We start from the raw sequence: 22560 nt of genomic DNA on the forward strand, positions 1-22560 counted from the left end.
TGGGACCTATTGTGTTACCACCAGCGTGAAGCACTACCGGTACGGACAGAACGTGTCATGTCCGGTCAGTGACAGCAGTTTCTGCTTCAAGCCACAGGCTGAGGTTCAAGTGGCCCAGGAACAAATTACTCCGATCCCGGACCCCTCCACGGTTCACCTCACTATAAAACACAACACCTCAAACTTGCAGGATTATGCTGCACATTTTGGATACCCTATTCCCTTCCTGCCTGAACACTTAACCACATTATTGAAAGCAGTTGCATTATCACAGAAACATTTTTATACCTTACTACAAAAAACGATAGAGTTGGGGGCAGAGATCGAGGAAATTGCGGCTAGACCATAGTGGGACATAGGGCTCGACGTAGAGACCACCCCCTGGGAACGCATCGCATCTCATGCCCTGGTGATCGGTCAGCTAGTAGTAATGTTTTATTTAATATTCATCACCTGTAAGATGAGAAGAGCAAACCGTCAGGCCCGCTATGTACACGCGATGGAGGGATTAGGGGCCAAATAGGACTGTGACGCAAAGCAGAGAAAAGTCATATATGGAGCAGTGTATAATGGAAATAATGTGTGGAGTGATTTGGTGTATTGGGAAATGTTATTTGGATATTGTGTGTGTACCCTAGATATGTACATTTGTAATTAGAGTGTTAACAAAATGTCCGTTTACTTTGTAAGGAAACCAGGATCCTTGCTCCCTCGCTTGGTGACACTCTATATTGGAGAGTGTCAAACGGGGGCCTGTAAGGGTCACAAGGATCCCAAGGACACAGCAGGGTCCCAGAAAGCTGCGGATTGCCCGAGCTAAGAAGGGGGCATTTCCCCAGAAACCTGTTTAAACTGTGTGATTTTGAATTGTGTGTGCGTGGTAATTTCTAGTTTAAGCTGAGGGGAAGGTGGGGGTCTCCCAGTTGGGGAGAGGCCATACGAGAACCTCTACCCAAAGTTGGAAGGGGTCCCCGGACCCCGGAAAGGAGGAATTTTTGGATCCCATGAAAAACATTTTCTTTAAAAAGGCAACACATCATTCTCAACCGACAGAACATTCCAGAAGGAAGGGTGAACTGGGGGCCATTAGCATCTAAAGGCCCTGGTCACCCCAACCCAAAACACCAGATGCAACACCTCTACAGGGCAAGAGCTCAACCCAAAACAAACCTCACAAAGAGGGAACAGACTGGTCAGAGCCAGGAGCTTCCAAAGCCAAACAAGACAAAGGAAAAGGATTAACGGACAATCTAGTCTACACTTCGCACCTACTCACACTTTGAGCACCGGACCGGACACAAAGGGACAGCCATCACCGGACCATTATTGGTATCTAAAGACAAAGGACTCTCAAGCCCAGATACAGTATAACTGGGGTGAGAATCTCACAGACATGTGTGCGTGTGGAGGCAGAGTCGAAGGAACGCCCGACGAGAAGGAAGGAAGAAGAAGCCCGCGGACCACGGAGGCATCGGAACCAGAGACCGGAGAGCAAGGGGGGAGAAAAGCGCACTGTTCCGGACCGAAAGCGTTTTCAAAACCGTACGAAAGGGGACTGTGAGTATGAGCTTTCCTCAATGAGGATCACCCCACTTAGTGATAGGAGGATGGGAGGCTTGTGGTAATAGGAATAGGGTTTAAGGTCATTTTAGTTCGGTTTCACCCTATGTTTTCCCTTCCCAGAACGATTGGTTAAGTTTAAAGTTCTATGTTTAAGGTGCTGTTTTAAGAACTTGTTCAGGTTTAAAGACATCAAGGAACTTTCATTGGGAAGTGCTGTGTGGAGTTCGGTACTGAAATTATTGCCTTGCTTGTGTTTCACGTGTCCAAATAAAGTGAGTTGTATCTTTTATCCGGTGTCTGCTTCTGGTTACTGCAATTTGAATCTGTCACAAATGTCCAAGCTGTAATTCGCGTTGTAGAACAGTAGTGGGGGAAGTGGGATTCAAAACCACACGCCAGTAATTTGGGGGATGAGCTGCAATTGGGAATGAGCAGTTAGATTAAGTGGGACAGGCTGAAACTCTGCCTGGGGTTGTATCTGGTATAAACAACCAAGAAACACTTACTCAGAGAAATTCTCTGAGGACTGTGATTTGCTATAAACAGTCAAAAGCCCCAAACTCCTCAGGGACTGTACATCAGCCTGAGGTACCCAGGACTACCTGGGTGTAAGATAACCCCCCTTACACGGTAGAAGAGTCGAATACGGAGACCGTGAGCACATGCGTGGTCTGTGCCACATCGATGTTCTCGGCGAACAGGGCTTCTACCTTCATAAAGCACGAGGGAGACCGTGGCTCCCTGGATTGCGGTAGCGACAGCGGAACGGCTGATGCTTCCATAACGTGCTTCGTTTCTGAAAGACGTTCACAAACCCACCAATTGTAGCGCTGGTGGACGACAGTTGCCATTGGTCGTGCTCTCCCTCTGTGAGATCATTCGTGAAAAACGGGCTCACCTCCAAGCTGCACTTCCATTGCGAATACGTACGCAAAGACGGGGTCGCTTTTGGTGGAATCGATGTTAGGCGGTTGCTGTTCCGTGGTTGTTCATCGGTTGTGCGCTGGTCGTCTTGAGGGAAGACGAGGTTCAGGCGCGCGTTGCTACCGTGAAAATCGTTCATGGATACGGGTTCACCAGTTGTAGCGTTGGAATTGATGAGCTCCCGTATTCACGTCGTTGGATCACCAATGTAGCGGTTCGTGTAGATCGCCACTAAATAAGAGAGCTTGACTTCGACGAACTATAAATAAGTTGTTTATTTACAGGAACAGGCTAATTACAGCAGGTAAGATAGCAGGTAAGATGGCTGACTGTAGGAGCACCGTGGTGTAGGTCTTGTCCAAGCGGGGACTCCACGAGGACTGAGTTCACAGTCGTGTGGGGAGTGTGATGACGTCGTCGCGTTTGTGTTGTGACGTCATCACGTTGTTCGCGCGTTTACGTGCTTAGGGCGGCACGTGATGCGCGTCGTTGCGTCGCTGGCCGTTGAGGCCGAGGTTGCGGAAGATCGCATCGCTCCCGTCGGCTGGCTGTTGAGGCCGAAGACGCTGGCCGGGCTGTGCCGGCGGCCTTTCTGGAAGGCCAAGTCGGGCCAGCAGCCACCGCATGCACGTCACGTCGTACGTGACGTGACGTCAGCGCACTAGGGCGCGTCTTAAAGGGGCAATGGCCCCAACAGGTAAGTTAAAAGGGCAACGGCCCCAAAAGGTAAGTTAAACATACAGTAAGGTAAGTTAAAGGGAATTATGTGTCTTTATGTAAGGTACAACCGGTGGTACCGCCACAACACGGATGCAAACAGCAAGTGACACATTCACTGTTTTCCAGGGAAAATCTTTCATCACCTTTCCAAAAATCACCATGAGAGAACAGTGCACTTTATCTGGGTGGCAGGTTTCCTAATGTTTTTCATTTGTTCTTGGTATGTGGGCATCACTGACAAGGCCGGCATTTATTGACATCCTTAGTTGGTCTAAGAAGGTGGTGGTTTGATTCAGTTAAGTTGCTTGCTAGGCCACTTCAGAGGGCAGTTTTGGGTCAACTACATTGGTGTGGGACTGGAGTCACATATAGGCCAGACCGGGTAAGGACGGCAGGGTTTCTTCCTTATTTTGTGAACCAGTTCAGTTTTTATGACAATCCAACAGCTTCATGGTCACTTTTTACTGATAACAGCTTTTTATTTCAGTTTTTTTTAAACTGAATTCAAATTGTCAAATTGCCATGGTGGTATTTGAGCTCACATTCTCTGGATCATTAGTTCAGTAACATAACTACTACACTACCATACCCCTCGTCCCCTGTAAACTGCCTGAAATGTGCTTAAAATGGAGTCGCTTAGAAGCCACCCACAAAATGGAGTTTAGCTGTTGAACTGAATGCAGGGAAGTAAAATAATACAAGGGATAGAGATGTCATATTTCCATATTCGTGTGGAAAAAAAACCTTGGGAAAAGCAAGATGGCTAGGTAGAGAGGTTATAAACCACTCCGTCGTGTTTGGGAAGGCCATGCTCCAACAGATCAGTGACATTCCCAGGAACTCTGCATTTATCAGAGATGATTGGCAAAAGGGGGCAAAACATTTCAGAATATGTGTCCCTCTGATTGGTTAATTGAATGCAAGGAGATTCTCTTTGAAATTAAAATATTAAAATAAAGGGTTTCCACCTCTCCAGTAGTAGCCAGTCAGAGCTTTAACACTAACAGTAGCAGTCTGTCATCTGCAGCCAGTAGAGCCGCAAAGGTAGCTACTCTTTATTAGATTCTCTTTGAATCTCTTTGTTATATGTGGTCCCTGTTTGTAGTTAGGCGATTCCCTTGTCTTTTTCTGTCCAACAACAACTTGCATTTATGTAGCACCTTTATCGTAGTAAAATGCTTTACTGTAGAACTGGCAGAGAAATGGGTCTCTGCAACAAATCTAATAAGTGGAGGGGGGGTCACAAAACTTGGCCTAGAAATTAGATATAGCCACGAAACGGGCAATGTTAAGGCCTAACGATGTTAAGCTGCGCCATCTCAAAATGGTCTAGGTAGCCGCAAAATTTGTGCTCACTCCTCATTAACATGTTTATAGTCTTGATTTCAGCATTAAACTGCTGCTCATTAGCTTACTGCTCAACAGGTGGACCAATATTGTGGCCAGTCTAATTCTCAGTCATGTGTGACACAGGCTTTATTCAGCACTTAAAGGGGAGGTGCATTGATGCTACAGCACCTCATTGTCAAGCCAGTTCCAACTGCAGCTGCAAGAAGAAGAAGAAGAAGAAGGAAGAAAGAGGAACTGTAAAACCATGTCAGTGTGTCCTCAAAGGGAGAGAGCCCGGAGATTTTCTGACGCAGCTCTGGAGGCCGTTGATAGGAGGCGGGCTGTCCTCTTCCCACACACTGGAAGGAAGCCCTTGCCACACACCTCCCAAAGGATGTGGCAGGAGATAGTCGCCCATGTGATGGCCAGCACTCTGGTGCCAAGGTTGGCCATCCAGTGCCGAAAGAAGTTTATTGACTTCACACGGCAGGTCAAGGTGAGTGAAGGCTTCAGCAAATGCCACATACCACCATCTGCACCACAAGCCTCACACACTGCTCAATGCACCACATGCCCAGCACTTACCTACTAACAATCTCTACCTTTCACCACTCACACCTCACATTCAGAGCTTCACTTCACCCTCACAACCTTACCAATGCTGCAAAACTCACACCCACATCTCACACCTTGCACACAATGTTAGCTATTCAACCATGACAGGCACATCACCAAAACACAATGCACCACACTCACTGACACACTCCTCTTTCTCTTGCAGGCCAAGGTGGCTCACAACCACCATGAGTAGCAGCAGACAGGCGGGGGGCAGGCTGGCATCCATGAATTCAGCCAGCTGGAGGAGAGAGTGCTGGAGATCACTGGGCAGTAGATCATGGAGGCCGAGGCAACCGGTGAGGTTGAACCTCTTGGGGACAACAACAGTATGGTCATTCCTAATCCTTCTCATATTCCACTCCCCCCTCATACCACAAACTCTTCTCACTTTCAAACTACTGTCGGCATGCATATCTTGCTTCCCTCATTCCCTCCCCTCACCATAATCTGACTCTTGTGCCTTTCTGCTTTCAGATAATCAATAACAAGCACCAGAGCAACTTGACTCCGAGGCAATGCACAAGAGCGAGGGGGGAGAAGAAGACCCACCATCACTGCATCTTGCACTTGCAGACACCAGCTCAGAAACTGGCACTACACGTACTTTAGAGGCTAGTGTAGTAATGGGATCTGCATAATGTAAGGGGTTTTCGATCGCCGAGGTCTCTCTCACTCTCTCTCTAGAGGCCTTGCTCTCTTGCACAGTGATTCACCGAGTGGTTCGACCCACTCACCCCTTAGGTTCTATACACTGGACTTTGAGGCAGGAACTGCAATGCAGAGAATACTCTAAAGACCAAAGTTTAATGAAACAAAATGAAATTTTATTGCATGGAGGAAAAATTAAATATCAGCCAATAAGGTACATGGGAGGGAAAAACAAATCATTATACAGTACTAACCAACATACCTACAGGCATATTACGCTTTACAAGGTTCATCATGAAATAGGGAAGCACACAGAACATCGAGGGACAACAACTCATTGTTAATTATACCCAAAATGCCCACCCCCTAAGCCTAGCTAGATTAGATTACGAGGGGCCAGAAACATGCTCACCAATCCCAGTTAGAAACATAGAGGTTTTGAAGTCTGCGTTTTGGTCCTCTCAGGCGTCCTGTCTCCACATGGTCTGTGGACTGTAGGTGCAGCGGGCTGCCCAGGCTGATGGCGTCTCTCTCTTCAGCAAGACGCGCTGACCATCATTTCGCCCGCAGCTCGTTTTTCTCCGTACTCCTACACACGTCGCTGTAGGGCGTTTCGTCTTTTCTTCTCGTCATTGGCCCAGGGTTTTTGTCGATGATCTCCCGATGACTACCCCGGGCCTCGTCTTCTTCTTCTTCGAACCACCTTCTCCGATGTCAAGCCTTCCCAAGGCTAAGAAGTGTACTGAAAACTGCGAACGCTGCCAAAGCTCTCCACCAAGCTCCAAAAGCTGCCAAAGCTACCGATGGCTACCCCGGGACTCCAGTTATACTTTTCAAAGAGGCCCTTATCTCCCACCAAATCAAGGTTAGTCTTTGTTTAACTTTTGGTGGGCTTGTAGCACAGCGGGGTAGTCTTTGTTTTTAAAGTATCTTCGGGATGGCCGGTAACTGCCATCTCTGGTCTGGAACAACCCTGTATTGTCTTTAATGTCCCTCTTCGAACTTGAATCTGTTCCCCTTTGTCTGGGTAAACATTTAGATGGCCTTTATCTACAGGCCGATCTGATCGGATCTGCATCCAATCTATATGTATGGGGCTCTGTCTGGTTTCGTTTTCCCTGAAACTGCCTTCCAGAACCTACTGTGGGCTGAATCCAGAAAAGCTGTCTGAGGACTGCAGGAACCATTTTAAAGTGTCCCAAAAGCTGGTCATGGGGTCTGGTGGCCATTTTGTGTGCCCCTTTTTCTGGGCATCTTTTAAAACAGTCTTCAAAAGTTAAGGCCTTTTCTGCCAATAGACCCTTATAGGACAATGTTCAATTTTGCGAATTCTACAATAGGGTGAGGCACTGGGCATGAGTGGGCTGCAGCAAGGCCAAGAGGAAGGGTAGCTCGGGCCAGTTCCCCAGAGGGCGAGTTCACACAAGAGTTCTGCTGCACAGGACTCAGATGAGGACCTCAAAGGGATGGCCTTCAGAAGAAGGGTGATGGGCACATGTTTGACAAATTTGCTAGATTTCTTTGAGGATGTAACAAACAGGGTGGATAAAGGGGAACCAGTAGATGTAGTTTATTTGGATTTCCAGAAGGCATTTGATAAGCTGCCACATAAAAGGTTACTGCACAAGATAAGAGCGCACGGGGTTGGGGATAATATATTGGCATGGATAGGGGATTGGCTAACTAACAGAAAACAGAGAGTCAGGATAAATGGGTCATTTTCTGGTTGGCAATCAGAAACTAGTGGGGTGCCACAGGGATCAGTGCTGGGGCCTCAACTATTTATGTTGCGTCCGTGTATAATAAGACACAGACTGCAGGAGAAATGGTACAACAGGTGTTTACTCAACGTGGCTCACAGTGGAACTGATCTGTACAGATTACTACTCAGTGCTATATACAGGTGTGGTCACTGCCGGTACTGCAGTATACATGAGCTGTAAAAGATAGTTCCCCTTAAAGGTATATAGAGTCATAGAGAGTCATAGAGTAATACAGCATGGATAGAGGCCCTTTGGCCCATCGTGTCCGCGCCGGCCATCAAGCCCTGTCTAATCTAATCCCATATTCCAGCATTTGGTCCGTAGCCTTGTATGCTATGGCATTTCAAGTGCTCATCCAAATGCTTCTTAAATGTTGTGAGGGTTTCTGCCTCTACAACCCTTTCAGGCAGTGAGTTCCAGACTCCAACCACCCTCTGGGTGAAAAAGTTCTTTCTCAAATCCCCTCTAAACCTCCCGCCCTTTACCTTGAATCTATGCCCCCTAGTTATTGACCCCTCTACTAAGGGAAAAAGCTCCTCAGCATCCATCCTATCTATGCCCCTCATAATTTTGTACACCTCAATCATGTCCCCCCTCAGCCTCCTCTGCTCCAAGGAAAACAAGCCCAATCTGCCCAGTCTCTCTCCATAGCTGAAGCACTCCAGCCCTGGTAACATCCTGGTGAACCTCCTCTGCACCCTCTCTAACGCGATCACATCCTTCCTGCAGTGTGGCGACCAGAACTGCACACAGTATTCCAGCTGTGGCCTAACCAGTGTTTTATACAGCTCCATCATAACCTCCTTGCTCTTATATTCAATGCTTCGGCTAAGGAAGGCAAATATCCCATATGCCTTTTTTACCACCTTATCCACCTGTTCCGCCACCTTCAGGGATCTGTGTACTTGCACACCCAGATCCCTCTGACCCTCCGTCTTGCCTAGGGTCTTTCCATTCATTATGTATTCCCTTGCCTTGTTAGTCCCCCCAAAGTGCATCACCTCACACTTTTCCGGGTTAAATTCCATTTGCCACTGTTCCGCCCATCTGACCAACCCATCTATATCGTCCTGCAGACTGAGGCTACCCTCCTCGCTATTCACCACCCTACCAATTTTTGTATCATCCGCGAACTTACTGATCATACCTTTTACATTCATATCCAAGTCATTAATGTAGACCACAAACAGCAAGGGACCCAGCACCGATCCCTGTGGTACCCCACTGGCCACAGGCTTCCAGTCACAAAAACAACCTTCGACCATCACCCTCTGCCTTCTGCCACTAAGCCAGTTTTGTATCCAATGTGCCAAGGCACCCTGGATTCCATGGGCTCTTACCTTCTTGACCAGTCTCCTGTGCGGGACTTTATCGAAGGCCTTACTGAAATCCATGTATACCACATCCACTGCATTACCCTCATCCACACACCTAGTCACCCCCTCAAAAAATTCAATCAAATTAGTCAGACATGATCTTCCCTTGACAAAGCCATGTTGACTATCCCTGATTAATCCTTGCCTCTCCAAGTGGAGACAAATTTTGTCCCTCAGAATTTTTTCCAATAACTTTCCTACCACTGATGTTAGGCTCACTGGCCTGTAGTTCCCCGGTTTTTCCCTACTACCCTTCTTGAACAATGGTACTACATTAGCGGTTCTCCAGTCCTCTGGCACATCCCCTGTGGCCAGAAAGGTCCTGAATATATGTGTTAGAGCCCCCGCAATCTCTTCCTTTGCCTCACACGGCAGCCTGGGATACATTTCATCCGGGCCTGGGGATTTATCCAGTTTTTGGCCAGCTAAAACTGCCAATACCTCCTCCCTCTCGATGTTAATATGTTCGAGCATATCGCAGTCCCCCCGCCCTATTTCTATGTCTACATCGTCCTTCTCCATAGTGAAGACAGATGCAAAACATTCATTTAGAACCCCTCCTACATCTTCCGGCTCCACACACAGATTGCCACTTTTGTCCCTAATGGGCCCTATTTTTTCCCTGGTTATCCTCTTACCCTTAATATACTTATAAAACATCTTAGGATTTTCCTTTATTTTGCTCGCCAGTGTTATTTCATGGCCCCTCCTTGATCTCCTAATTTCTTTTTTAAGTATCCCCCTGCACTTTTTGTACTCCTCTAGGGCTTCCTCCGTCTTTAGCCTTTTGTATCTACCAAAAGCCCTCCTTTTTTTCCTAATCCATTCTCGTATATCCCCTGACATCCAAGGTTCCCTGTGGTTTTTGGAACCACTCTTGACCTTTACGGGAACATGTTGCCATTGTATGATCTCAATCTCCCTTCTGAAGGCCTCCCATTGCTCCGATGCGGATTTTCCTACAAGTAGCTGATCCCAGTCCATTTTGGCCAGATCCTGCCTTATCCTATTAAAATCGGCCTTCCCCCAATTTAGAACCTTTATTACCGGCCCATCCCTGTCCTTTTCCATGACCACCTTAAATCTTACCATATTATGGTCACTATCACCAAAGTGCTCACCTACTAGCACTTTTTCCACTTGGCCGGCCACATTCCCTAGAATTAGGTCCAGTACCGCCCCCTCTCTTGTAGGACTTTCTACATGCTGGCTCAAAAAGCTCTCCTGGATGCACTTTAAGAATTCTACACCCTCTGAGCCTTTCACACTCTGACTATCCCAGTTAATATTGGGGAAGTTGAAATCCCCCATTATTATTACCCTATTATTTGCACATTTCTCTGAGATTTGCCTCCATATCTGTTCCTCTATCTCCCCCTGACTGTTTGGAGGCCTATAGTACACTCCCAGCAAAGTGCTTGCCCCCTTTATGTTTTTAAGCTCCACCCATATGGCCTCATTAGAGGAACCTGCTAATATATCATCCCTCCTTACTGCAGTAATTGACTCCTTAATTAATATTGCGACACCCCCTCCTCTTATACCTCCCCCTCTGTCTCGCCTGAAGATTCTGTACCCCGGAATATTGAGCTGCCAGTCTTGCCCCTCCCTCAACCATGTCTCCGTGATAGCAACAATATCATACTCCCATGTGTTTATCAACACCTTCAGTTCATCCACCTTATTTGCAAGACTCCTTGCATTAAAATAGATGCCATCCAGCCTTGCCCTTATATATTTGCCCTGTCTACCAAGCTGACTTGTTTTTTTCTCTATAATTGGCAGCACATCACCCCCTATTTCAGCTCCCCTCTGTATCCCATCCCCCTGCCAAGTTAGTTTAAACCCCCCCCAACAGTGCTAGCAAACCTCCCCGCAAGGATATTTGTCCCGCTCTGGTTCAGGTGCAACCCGTCCGACTTGTACAAGTCCCACCTTTCCCAGAAGCAGGCCCAGTGATCCAGGAAAGTAAAACCCTCCCCCCTACACCAACTCTTTAGCCACGCATTCATCTGCTCTATCCTCCCATTCCTATACTTACTAGCACGTGGCACTGGGATATACATTACAATTCCTCCCTTTTTAGATTAACAGTACCATAACACTCATTTAACAATTAAATATCAAACTAATTACAATTAACACTTTTAACATGCAACATCAGCTGAAAATAGTCTATTTATATATTCAGTCTTTGGGGAGGCTTCCTGATCCTTTCTGGATAGTGCCTTTCCCGAGTGTCTTGCTCTTGGTGCAGAGGCGATTCTGGCCCCCTGTCGTCGGTTGGTTCATCAGCTTCCGATGCTACTGTTTCTGGGGTAGATGTGACCTGTACATCGGGTTCATCACCAGGTACGTATGGGCGAGGCATGGGGTTGACTTGTTCCTGTGACTCTAGGATCTGGTCAGCATGGCGTCTCACGATGCTCTCCCCAACGTCCGCTGTGTACATTAGTGGGCCCTGCCGTGTGCATATCGTTCCTGGCTGCCATTTTTCTGTTCGGTAGTCGCGGGCCAAGACTGGTTGCCCTACATTGAAGCTCCTTGTTGGCTTCTCATGGATGTGCTGGAATTGCTTACTCTCAACATCTCTTCATACGTTTGGTCTGAGCAAATCCAGGCGAGATCTTAACCTTCGGTTAAAGAACATTATGGCTGGGGCCTGGCTGGTGACTGCATGTGTCGCATTCCAGTAGGCGAATAGGAAATTGTCCACCTTGTGCTGTAGTGGAATGTTGTCATTGTACATAGCCTTTATTGCCTTCTTAAAGGTTTGTACGAACCTCTCAGAAAATCCATTTGTGGCTGGATGATACGGGGCGGATGTGTAATGCCTTACCCCGTTCTTTTTCAACAACCTCCGCAACTCTTCGGACACAAACTGTGGTCCGTTGTCGGAGCAAATCTGTTCTGGCAAGCCATTCCTGGCAAAAATGGTCCGTATGACTGCAATAGTTTTCTCCGTGGTGGTGGAGGACATTTAGATGACCTCAGGCCATTTCGAGTGCGCATCCACGGCTGTTAAAAACATTGAGTCCATGAATGGACCAGCAAAATCAATATGCACCCGTTGTCATGGAGATGAGGGCCACTCCCATGGGTGTAGAGGGGCCTGTGGTGGTGCATTTTGGACTTTCTAGCATCCTGAGCAGCTCTTGGTCAGGTCCTCGATTTGTTTATCGATTCCCGGCCACCACACATAAGCCCTGGCTAGGCTTTTCATTTTTACCCCTCCCAGATGACCCTCATGAAGCTCATTGAGCACTCTATCCCTTAACTTGGGTGGAATTACCACTCGGGATCCACACATCAAGGTCCCTCGGCACACTGACAGCTGTTCTCTCCTTGTTGAGAATGCTGGCAACAGTAAGTCGCCATGTGCTGGCCATCCCTTCACCGTCAAATCATATACCCGAGACAGTGTCGGGTCATTTCGGGTTTCCTTTTCGATACAAGCGTTAGTTACCGGTAGGCATTCAACTATAGTCGAATGGAATATTTCGACAGGATCCACTGCTGGTGCTTCCTCCGCAGTAGGCAGTGGCAGGCGTGATAGCCCATCAGCATTTCCATGCTGTTTCATGCCCTTATATTCAATCTCATAGTGGTGCGCCCTTAGAAAAAGTGACCATCTTTGTAGTCGTTGCGCAGTCATCACCGGAACGCCCTTCTTCGGATTAAAAATGGAGACAGGAGGCTGGTGATCAGTCAGCAAGGTGAATTTCTGCCCGTGCAGATAGTGATTGAACTTTTTCACTCCCCACACTAGGCCGAGGGCCTCCCTGTCAATCTGGGCGTAGTTACGCTCGGCTGAGGTTAGTGATCGTGACGCAAAGGCTATTGGCCTCTCTGAGCCGTCTGAGAATTTGTGCAACAGCACCGCTCCAATGCTGTAGGGTGACGCATCACATGCCAACCGAATTGGTAATGCCGGGTTGTAATGGGCCAATACCTCTTTCGATGTGATTAATGTTTTGCTCTTCTGGAAAGCTCGTCTACATTCATCACTCCACTTCCATGGCACCCCAGTTTGCAGCAGGGTGTTCAGTGGGTGTTGTATTGTAGACAAATTTGGCAAGAACTTATGGTAGTAGTTTACCAGCCCGAGGAACGACCTCAGTTGTGACACATTTTCCAGTGCTGGAGCCTTGACTACTGTCTCAATCTTCTCTGGGGACTTATGTAAGCCCTCTTTATCGATAATGTGGCCACAATACGAGATCTGTTTTTGAAAAAACTCGCATTTGGGGCGGTTAGCTCGGAGCCCATATTCCTGCAATCTAGTGAGCACCTGCTCCACGTTGGCGAGGTGATCACTGTCATTTTCGCCTGTGACCAGGATGTCGTCCAAATAACACTGGGTCCCTGGGATCCCTTGCAGGACTTGTTCCATTGCCCTCTGACAAATAGCCGGAGTTGATGCTACCCCGAATACCAGCCGGTTGTATTGGTAGAGACCTTTATGGGTGTTGATTGTGAGGTACTTTTTTGATGCTTCTTCTACCGCCATTTGCAGATATGCCTGGGCCAGATCAACCTTAGTGAAGCGTTTCCCTCCAGATAGCGAGGCAAAAATATCTTCAATCCGCGGAAGTGGATATTGTACGGTGTGAAGGAGCGGGTTCACTGTTACCTTAAAGTCCCCACAGATGCGAACCTTCCTTGGTTCCCCAGGCGTGCTGCTGAATGACTTTTTCATCACAGGGATGATGGGTGTAGCCCACTCGCTCCAGTCTACCTTGGACAGTACACCTGAACGTTCCAGACTATCCAGCTCTGCTTCGACGGCTGGGCGGATCGCCTAAGGTACCGGTCTGGCCTTAAAAAATTTTGGGCTTGCGTTTTCTTCAATTTTAATCATCGCTGTCATGCCTTTTAGTGTTCTGAGTCCTTGCTGGAACACTTCTTTTGCGTCAGTTAGGATCTTTGACAGTCGCCCAGGTGTGACGTCATCATCCTTTTTGTCAGCCACAGTCAGTGCCTGTATGTAATGCCAATCCAGTTGTATTTTCTGGATCCATTCACGTCCCAGTAATGGTGGTCCTCCATCTTGCAATACATACAGGTCTAGTTTTGGTGTTTCCTTACCGTTATATATAACGGTCACCCTTATTTTTCCTTTGGGGTAGACTTTTTGCCCCGTGTACGTCTTCAAAATAATTTTTGTGTCTCTCAAGGTTATGTGTGAGAATACTCGCTCGTAGTCCCGTCGGTTTATGACTGTTAGGGCTGATCCTGTGTCCAATTCCATCTTTACCTGGACTCCTGCTATCTTGAGAGTGACCCAAATGGTTCGGTGATCCTCCGTTGTGATCACATTATGTAGTTTCAGACAACTCAGTTCCCTGCTTTTGGAGTCGTTATCACTCTTTTGTTCGTCTGAACTATTCTCCGTCATCTTATGTACCTTCTTGTACTTTCCTTTGGTAGGTTTCTTTTTGCTGGTTATCTTTCCCGACCTGCAGACTCGTGCTATGTGTCCTACTTTTCCACACTGTCTGCACACTTTGTCTTTGAACCAGCAATCATTCTGGTCGTGTGTTGTTCTGCCGCAGCGATAGCACTTCTCTGTTCCATATGACATTTCGTTTGTGCCATATTCTTGCGGTCTCTGTTGTATCTCTGCAGCGCCCCGTGCTGCTGCTTCATATGATACCGCACTGCTGAAAGCCTTTTCCAGCGTAAGGTCCTTTTCAGATTAAAGCCGTTTCTGGGTTCCTTCACTTTGAAGCCCACACACAAACTTGTCCCTTAAGGTATCTGCCAGTCCCGCTCCAAACTGGCAGTGTTTCGATAGTTTGCACAGTTCTGTTAAATAATCAGCATTGCTTTTATCCTTATGCTGGTTCCATTTGTGACACTTGAATCTTTCTGCTATCAGCAGTGGTGTGGGGTTTAAATGTTCCTGTAGTGTCGTTACTATGTCTTCAAAACTCTTTTCCATTGGCTTCGTTGGGGTTACTAGATTTCGCAATAAACCATACGTCTTTGCACCCATTAAATTTAACAATGCCGACGCTTTCTTATCATCTGACACCTCATTTGCCTTGCAGTACACCCCTATTCGTTCGACATATGTAGTCCAATCTTTGACTTCATTGTCAAATGCGGTGATACTGCCACTCATCGGCATTTTGGGTGTGGTTTAAAATGGCGTCTCCCAAGGACTTAAAATGGCATCTCCCATGCTTTATTCCTCCCCCGCTGCTGCCAACGCCGCTCCCAGCGGTTCTCGTGGCAATGGTGGCGCCTTGTAGGTTTCGCGCGCCTCTCCTGCACTGCTGCCAACACCGCTCTCGGCGGTCCTCATGGCAATGGCGGCACCTTGCGGGTTTCTGTGCGTCTCTTTCTCCCTCTCTCCGACGCTGCTCGGCCCCTGAACACCGGCTGCGCCCTGTGCGCTCTGCCCTCTCCCTCTCTCCCTCTCTTCGACGCTGCTCGGCCCCTGAACACAGGCTGCACCCTGTGCGCTCTGCCCTCTCTCTCTCTCCCCCATCGACGCTGCTCGGCCCTTTGCTGTGCCGCTCAGTCGGGCTCTAGCCTGCCGCTGTCCGGGAAGGGTCTGCGCACTACCTGTTGCCAGCCCGTTTCGCTGGACCGCCTCGACTCGAAAGCCAAGCCTGGCTCTCGACAGCCTCCCCCGCAATTCTTGAGTCTCTGCTGGATGACTGGGTGGTTGCCCATGGTCGACACCCGAGTCTCTGGCCTTGACCTCCAATCCACTGATCTCCAGGAACGAAACCCCGGGAGGTGATGCAGAGTTGCAGGTAGGTTCGAACTTGCCTTGTCGCCAATGTTGCATCCGTGTATAATAAGACACAGACTGCAGGAGAAACGGTACAACAGGTGTTTACTCAACGTGGCTCACAGTGGAACTGATCTGTACAGATTACTACTCAGTGCTATATACAGGTGTGGTCACTGCCGGTACTGCAGTATACATGAGCTGTAAAAGATAGTTCCCCTTAAAGGTATATACATTACAATTTACAATCTATATTTATGACTTGGATGAAGGGACCAAGTGTACTGTAGCCAAATTTGCTGATGATGCAAAGATAGGTGGGTCAGCAAGTTGTGAGGAGGACACTTGGGGGGCAATTTTGCCAGCCCTGGGGAGGTGGGTTTGGAGGCAGGACTGCCAGGAAAATGGCAGAATCTGGGGGTGGGTACCCATCCCACCCCCAACCCGCCTCTGTGCCATCTACCCAGGAGGCGGGTACCCAACCCGCGCCGGGTCCCGTCTCCTGGAGGTGGGAAGGGGATTACAGCCACTTAATTGCCTATTAACAGGTAGTTAACAGGCAGTTAAGAGGATTATCCCCATTTTTCCAGCAAGGTGCAGGCTTCCCGACGTCGGGAAACCCCACCAGGGTCAGCGAGGCAAGCAGCAGGTCTGTGGGAGTCGGAGGGGTCCAAAAGTGCACTATGGAGGTAAGTGATGGGTGCAAGTGTGGAGAGGTAAATATGTGAGGTGAGTGGAAAGTGTTAGAAAAAGTTTACTTACCTTTGTTTCTTCCTGCAGGCTTCAATTGTTGGGAATACGGAGGCTCCGGCATCTCAATGGCAGAGATGACAGAATGGCTGCTGTATTCTCCGCACAGCCATCTCCTTTCTGCTCAGGAAATAGGTTTGGTGAGCTTTGAGTACAAGAACTCACCAAACAACAGAGAATGTCAGTGTTTGACAGCTTCTCAAAGTTGTCAAATGATGACAATTCATCTGTCAAAATTTTTTGACAGATGAAACATCATACGCTGACGTTCTCTGTCACCGGCTTCCCCTTAATTGGCCTGCTAAGCCCGCTGGGAGGGCTTAACAAGGTCAATCAAGGGAAAATAGCATGGGTTGGCCACAAGTCGATGGAGGCGGGACTATAACCCGACAAGCAACAGTCCCACCTCCAACACGCCCCCATTGGCAAAATCACCCAAAAGAGTCTGCAAAGGGATATAGTATAGATAGGTTAATTGAGTGGGCAAAAATTTGGCAGATGGAGTATAATGTGGGAAAATATGAGGTTAACCACTTTGGAAGGAAGAATGAAAAAGCAAATGATTATTTAAAGGGAGTGAGACTACAAAATGCTGTGGTACAAAGGGATCTGGGAGCCCTAGTACATGAAACACAAAAAGTTAGCATGCAGGTACAGCAAGTAATTAGGAAGGCTAATGGAATGTTGGCCTTTATTTCAAGGGGAATGGAGTATAAAAGTAGGGAAGCTTTGATGCAACTTTACAGTGCGCTGGTGAGACTGCACCTGAAGTATTGCGTACAGTTTTGGTCTCCATATATAAAGAAGGATATACTTGCATTGGAGGCAGTGCAGAGAAGGTTCACTAGGTTGATTCCTGGGATGAGGGGGTTGACGTATGATGAAAGGTTGAGGAAGTTGGGCCTATACTCATTGGAGTTTAGAAGAATGAGAGGTGATCCTATTGAAACATATAAGATACTGAGGGGGTTTGACAGGGTGGATGCTGAGAGGATGTTTCCCCTAGTGGGGGAATCTGGAACTAGGGGGCATAGTTTCAGAATAAGGGGTCGCCCATTTAAGACGGAGATGAGGAGGAATTTCTTCTCTCAGAGGGTTGTGAATCATTGGAATTCTCTACCCCAAAGAGCTGTGGAGGCGGAATCATTGAATATATTCAAGGCGGAGATTGACTGACATTTGAACTACAAGGGAGCCAAGGGGTATGGGGAGAGAGCGGGAAAGTGCTGTTGAGGCCAAGATTGGATCAGCTATGATCTTATTGAATGGCGGAACAGGCTCAAGGGGCCATTTGGCCTACTCCAGCCTTCTCCACAATCAACTGATGCTGCACTGGACACAGGGCACATGGATACTCGTAACACCAGCGATGGCCTCACCATGTCCAGATTTGCTTCACTTAACACTGTACACCCTGGCTGCCACATGAAGCACCAGGCTGGCACCACCCCACGCCAGCACTATAAAGCATCCTACAATGTCCAAGCCATTCCTTTCACACTCATCACCATGGTGGAGAGGGGGGTTGGCGGAGGGGAATGTTATGCATTACCAATCACTGGAACTCAATAAGACACGTCCAAAGGTGCACACAGATCTGTCCAAGAAGACAAAGTGGTGACAATGAGGATTTCAATGCTTGACAACACATTAATAGAAAGTTTACACGACCATTGGCTAAAACACCCAAGTGCCTACCCTTGTGTGGTATTAATTGGTGTGATTGGACTCGGATGAGGTTGAGTGTGGCTTTGCAGTAACATTACGTGATCTACTGAGATCATTGAAAGGTTTGCGCCACTGCTGCCTGGTCCTCCTGATGACATCCCTGCATGCCCTCCTGTGCAATGTGCAACCAGGCTTCGTTGGTCCCCTGGGAAGGTCTCTTTCACCTATTGGGAGGGAAGAGAACCTCCCTGCCTGCTGTCATCTCAACCTCACCTGCCATCTATTCATGGGAGAGCCTGGGTATAGCTGTGCACCTTTGTGCAGTGTTTGTCAGTGTTTACAGCACTTGAACGCTGTAGAACACTGACAGCACAACTGTCAATGAACGTGGACATGGCCCCTTTAAGGAAAACGGCTGATGACACATCATCAGATGACATCATCAGACCCGCTTCCTTTTAATTGGCCGGCAACCTCACAGGGTGGGCTTAACAAGCCCAATCAACGGAAAATCACTTGGAGGAGGCAGGATGACGATGGGTGCAGGGTTTGAGGCCACTGTCTGCTCCGGCCGCACCGAACTTGCCACGGCTGGTGAAATCGCAGCCAATGTTTCAGGTCAATGACCTTTCAGCAGAACTGGAAAAAGTTAGAGATGTAACAGATTTTAAGCAAGTGCAGGGGCAGGGAAAGGGGAGAGATGAGGAAAGAAAAAAAGGGAAGGTCTGTGATAGGGTGGAAGGCAGGAGTGATTAAATGACAAAAGGTATGATTGTGCAAAGCAAAATGAGATGGTAATGGGACAAGTAAAGAAACAAAAGATGGGTCTACAAGAGGTGTAAATGGGAATAGCAGAATAATCAACAGTTGCCATCTGAAAAATAGGGGCAGAGGTTGTGGCTGGTTAATTCTGGCTGTTTCAAGGGGGCAATTGGCTGCAGAATGCAAATGAGGCCCAGGAGTTAAAATAGCTCAGGTCTCAAACTGATCATGTCAGGCAAGTTTGACACTTGCCCCTGGCCCCTGCCCAGCCAAAACCCGCTCCCAGTTGTGAAGCAAATAAGGGAGGGAGGGAGGCAATATGAACAGGGTATTATCAAGCGTCATGAAATAATATTCTTCCCCTCCCCCCCCCCACTTCCCCAAAAAGTAATATTGAATTAGAATCCTTAAAATATGTAATTTTACTAGTTAAGTATGCAGCATCTTGTTTTTTCCTTTGCGAGTTTTAAACTTCCAGCATGTGGCAAATCATCAGGATAGTTCTTATCAAAATTAGCAGCTCTTTTTTTACAGTTCACATCTTAAATATCAAAATACGCCCCCTGCTGTGACAAATCTCAGTTTTCAAAGCAGACAGATGTCTCCAGATATCTTGATTGCACTTGTCCTCTCACAAATCTGTGAAAAGAATAAGTTTTAGCAAATATCCTTTATCATTTGCAAAAGTAAATGGTAAAAGAACATAGATGTGTTATCTGTAGGGTGAATCATATTCAATAACTAGCCAACTGTCCTTGCAAAAACTTTCTAACTGGTCCAAAATTGGAAAGGATAAATGAGACATAGTTGCTGCCAGAAAATAAAATGACAAAACATCTTTGACAACAGTCCTGGCATTGCATATGATCAATCAGCTTTTCAAACACTTCTTCTGCAGATATGTGGACAAGTCTGAGAGTACAACTGGTGAAACCATACACTTCAGGGGAGTCAGAAATGGGTTTGCTTTTCTAAAAAACTGCTATTGGAGTATTACAAAGCTGATATAGTGACGAGAAATGATTTTGGACACTACTGATGTCCATGATTCTCCCAGCAAGTTTCAAAAAGTAGCCTAGAAGGCAAGTGCGGCAAGTAGATTCACTGCCATTGGTAAGGCTGAACTGGCATTAGCTTGAAAATTCTTCTCTTAGTTTCTTGCATACATTTGCTTTACAGACGACGTTATACCAGTAATTGTTTTTCAATTTTAATGCTGGCTTCAGTTTAAATCTGGCACCAATGTAATAGTACAGAAACAGAGTGTGCCAATTCTTCTATATATTCCCCCAAAAAGGCAGCCTGAGCAAGTATTTCTGTTGTGTCAGCTCTTGTAACACAGCTGGACCGAACACAACGTGCCTGAAATCCAGCTAACCTCATTACCAGCTCAAGGCCAGCCCATCTCAGATTGGATGATTCATAACATTAATGAGGTTCTTGCATACTAGTGTGTGGATAAGAAAAACAGGCCTCACTGGAATTTTGCTCAAAACTCAGACTGTGGTAGTGTGCACAGACTCCAGTGTCTGAGCATGCACAGACTGCGGTAGTTGTAGTGTATGTACCTTTAAGGGGAGAACTACTTTTTACAGCTCCTGTATACTGTAGTACCGGCAGTGACCACACCTGTATATAAACCCTGAGTAGGGATCTGTACTGTTAGTTTAGAGTAACCCTCATCCAGTAAACACCTGTTGATTGTTCCTCTGCAGTCTTTGTCTATTTCTTGAAGGACACCATACATCAAGGTTCACGAATTTAACATTGGCGACGAGGCGATTCGAACCTACCTGCAACTCTGCAGAGGAAGGCCGATTCCAGAGGCACGGGCGTCGACCATCCGGCGGAGACGCCAGCAAGGCGGGCTGGCAACAGGTACAGCGCAGACCCTTCCCGCACAGCGGCGGCTAGAGCCGACCGACGGCACAGGAAAAGGCCGAGCAGCGTCGACGGGAGCAGAGAGAGAGGGTAAAGCGCACAGGGCGCAGGCGGGGTTCAGGACCGAGCGGCGTCAATGAGAGAGGCGCGCAGGAAAACGGTGTTCAAGGGCTGAGCAGCGTCCGCAGGGGAAGAAAGGAAAGCGCGGGAGACGCCATTTGAGCCGCAGCGGAGAAGACGGGAGAGCGCAGGAGACGCCATTTTTGAGCCGCAGCGGAGAAGAAGGGAGCGCGCGGGAGACGCCATTTTGGGCCACAGCGGAGAAGAAGGGAGAGCGCGGGAGACGCCATTTTTAGCCAGTCTAACCACACCCAGGGATGCCGAACAGTGGCAGTGTCACAGCGTTGGACAATGAAGTCGAAGATTGGCCGACATATGTAGAATGCATAGAAGTGTACTGCAAGGTAAATGAAGTGCCAGATGCCAGGAAAGCACTGGTATTGTTGAATTCCATGGGTGCAAAAACGTATGGTTTACTGCGAAACCTAGTAACCTCAGAGAAGCCAGTGGAAAAGGATTTTGAAAGCATAGTGGCAATCCTACAGGACCACTTAAACCCCACACCGCTGCTGATAGCAGAAAGATTTAAGTTTCATAAAAGGAACCAGCATAAAGATGAAAGTAATGCTGAGTATTTAACGGAAATGCGCAAGCTATCGAAACACTGCCAGTTTGGAACGGGGCTAGCAGATACGTTAAGGGACAAGTTTGTGTGTGGGCTTCAAAGTGAAGGAACCCAGAAACGGCTTCTATCAGAAAAGGAGCTTACGCTGGACAAGTCTTTCAGCATGGCAGTATCACACGAAGCAGACGCACGGGGCGCTGCAGAGATACAATGGAGACCGCAAGAATATGGCACAAATGAAATGTCATATGGAGCAGTGAAGTGTTATCGCTGTGGCAGAACAACACATGACCATAAGGATTGTTGGTTCAAGGACCAAGTGTGCAGACAGTGTGGAAAAGTAGGACACATAGCAAGAGTCTGCAGGTCGGGAAAGGAAACCAGCAGCAAGAAATCTCCACAGGAGAAGTACAAAAAGGTACATAAGGTGACGGAGAGTAGTTCAGACGAACAGAAAAGTAATACAGATTCCGGAAGCAAGAAGCTGGGTTGTCTGAAACTACATAATGTAATCAAAATGGAGGATCACCAAACTATCTGGGTCACGCTCAAGATAGACGGAGTCCAAGTGAAAATGGAATTGGACACAGGATCAGCCCTAACAGTCATAAACCGAAGGGACTACAAGCGGCTATTCTCACATATAACCTTGAGAGATACAGAGACTGTCTTGAAGACGTACACGGGGCAAAAAGTCTACCCCAAAGGAAAAATAAGGGTGAACGTTATATATAACGGCAAGGAAACACCAAAAATTGACCTATATGTATTGCCAGATGGAGGACCACCACTACTAGGACGTGAATGGATCCGGAAGATACAGCTAGATTGGCATTCCATACAAGCACTGACTGTAGATGCCAAAAAGGATGACGACGTCACACCTGGACGACTGACAAAAATGCTAACTGATGCACAAGAAGTGTTCCAGGAGGGACTCGGAACACTAAAAGGCATAACAGCGACGATCAAAATAGAGGAAAATGCAAGCCCAAACTTTTTTTAAGGCCAGACTTATGCGATCCGCCCAGCCGTCGAAGCAGAGCTGGACAGTTTGGAACATTCAGGAGTACTGTCCAAAGTGGACTGGAGCGAGTGGGCTACACCCATCATTCCTGTAATGAAGAG

The sequence above is a fragment of the Somniosus microcephalus genome, chromosome 2 (genome assembly GCF_052327205.1).
Source record: "Somniosus microcephalus isolate GS21.2 chromosome 2, FLI_Smic_1.0, whole genome shotgun sequence".
In the NCBI taxonomy this organism is placed as follows: Eukaryota; Metazoa; Chordata; class Chondrichthyes; order Squaliformes; family Somniosidae; genus Somniosus; species Somniosus microcephalus.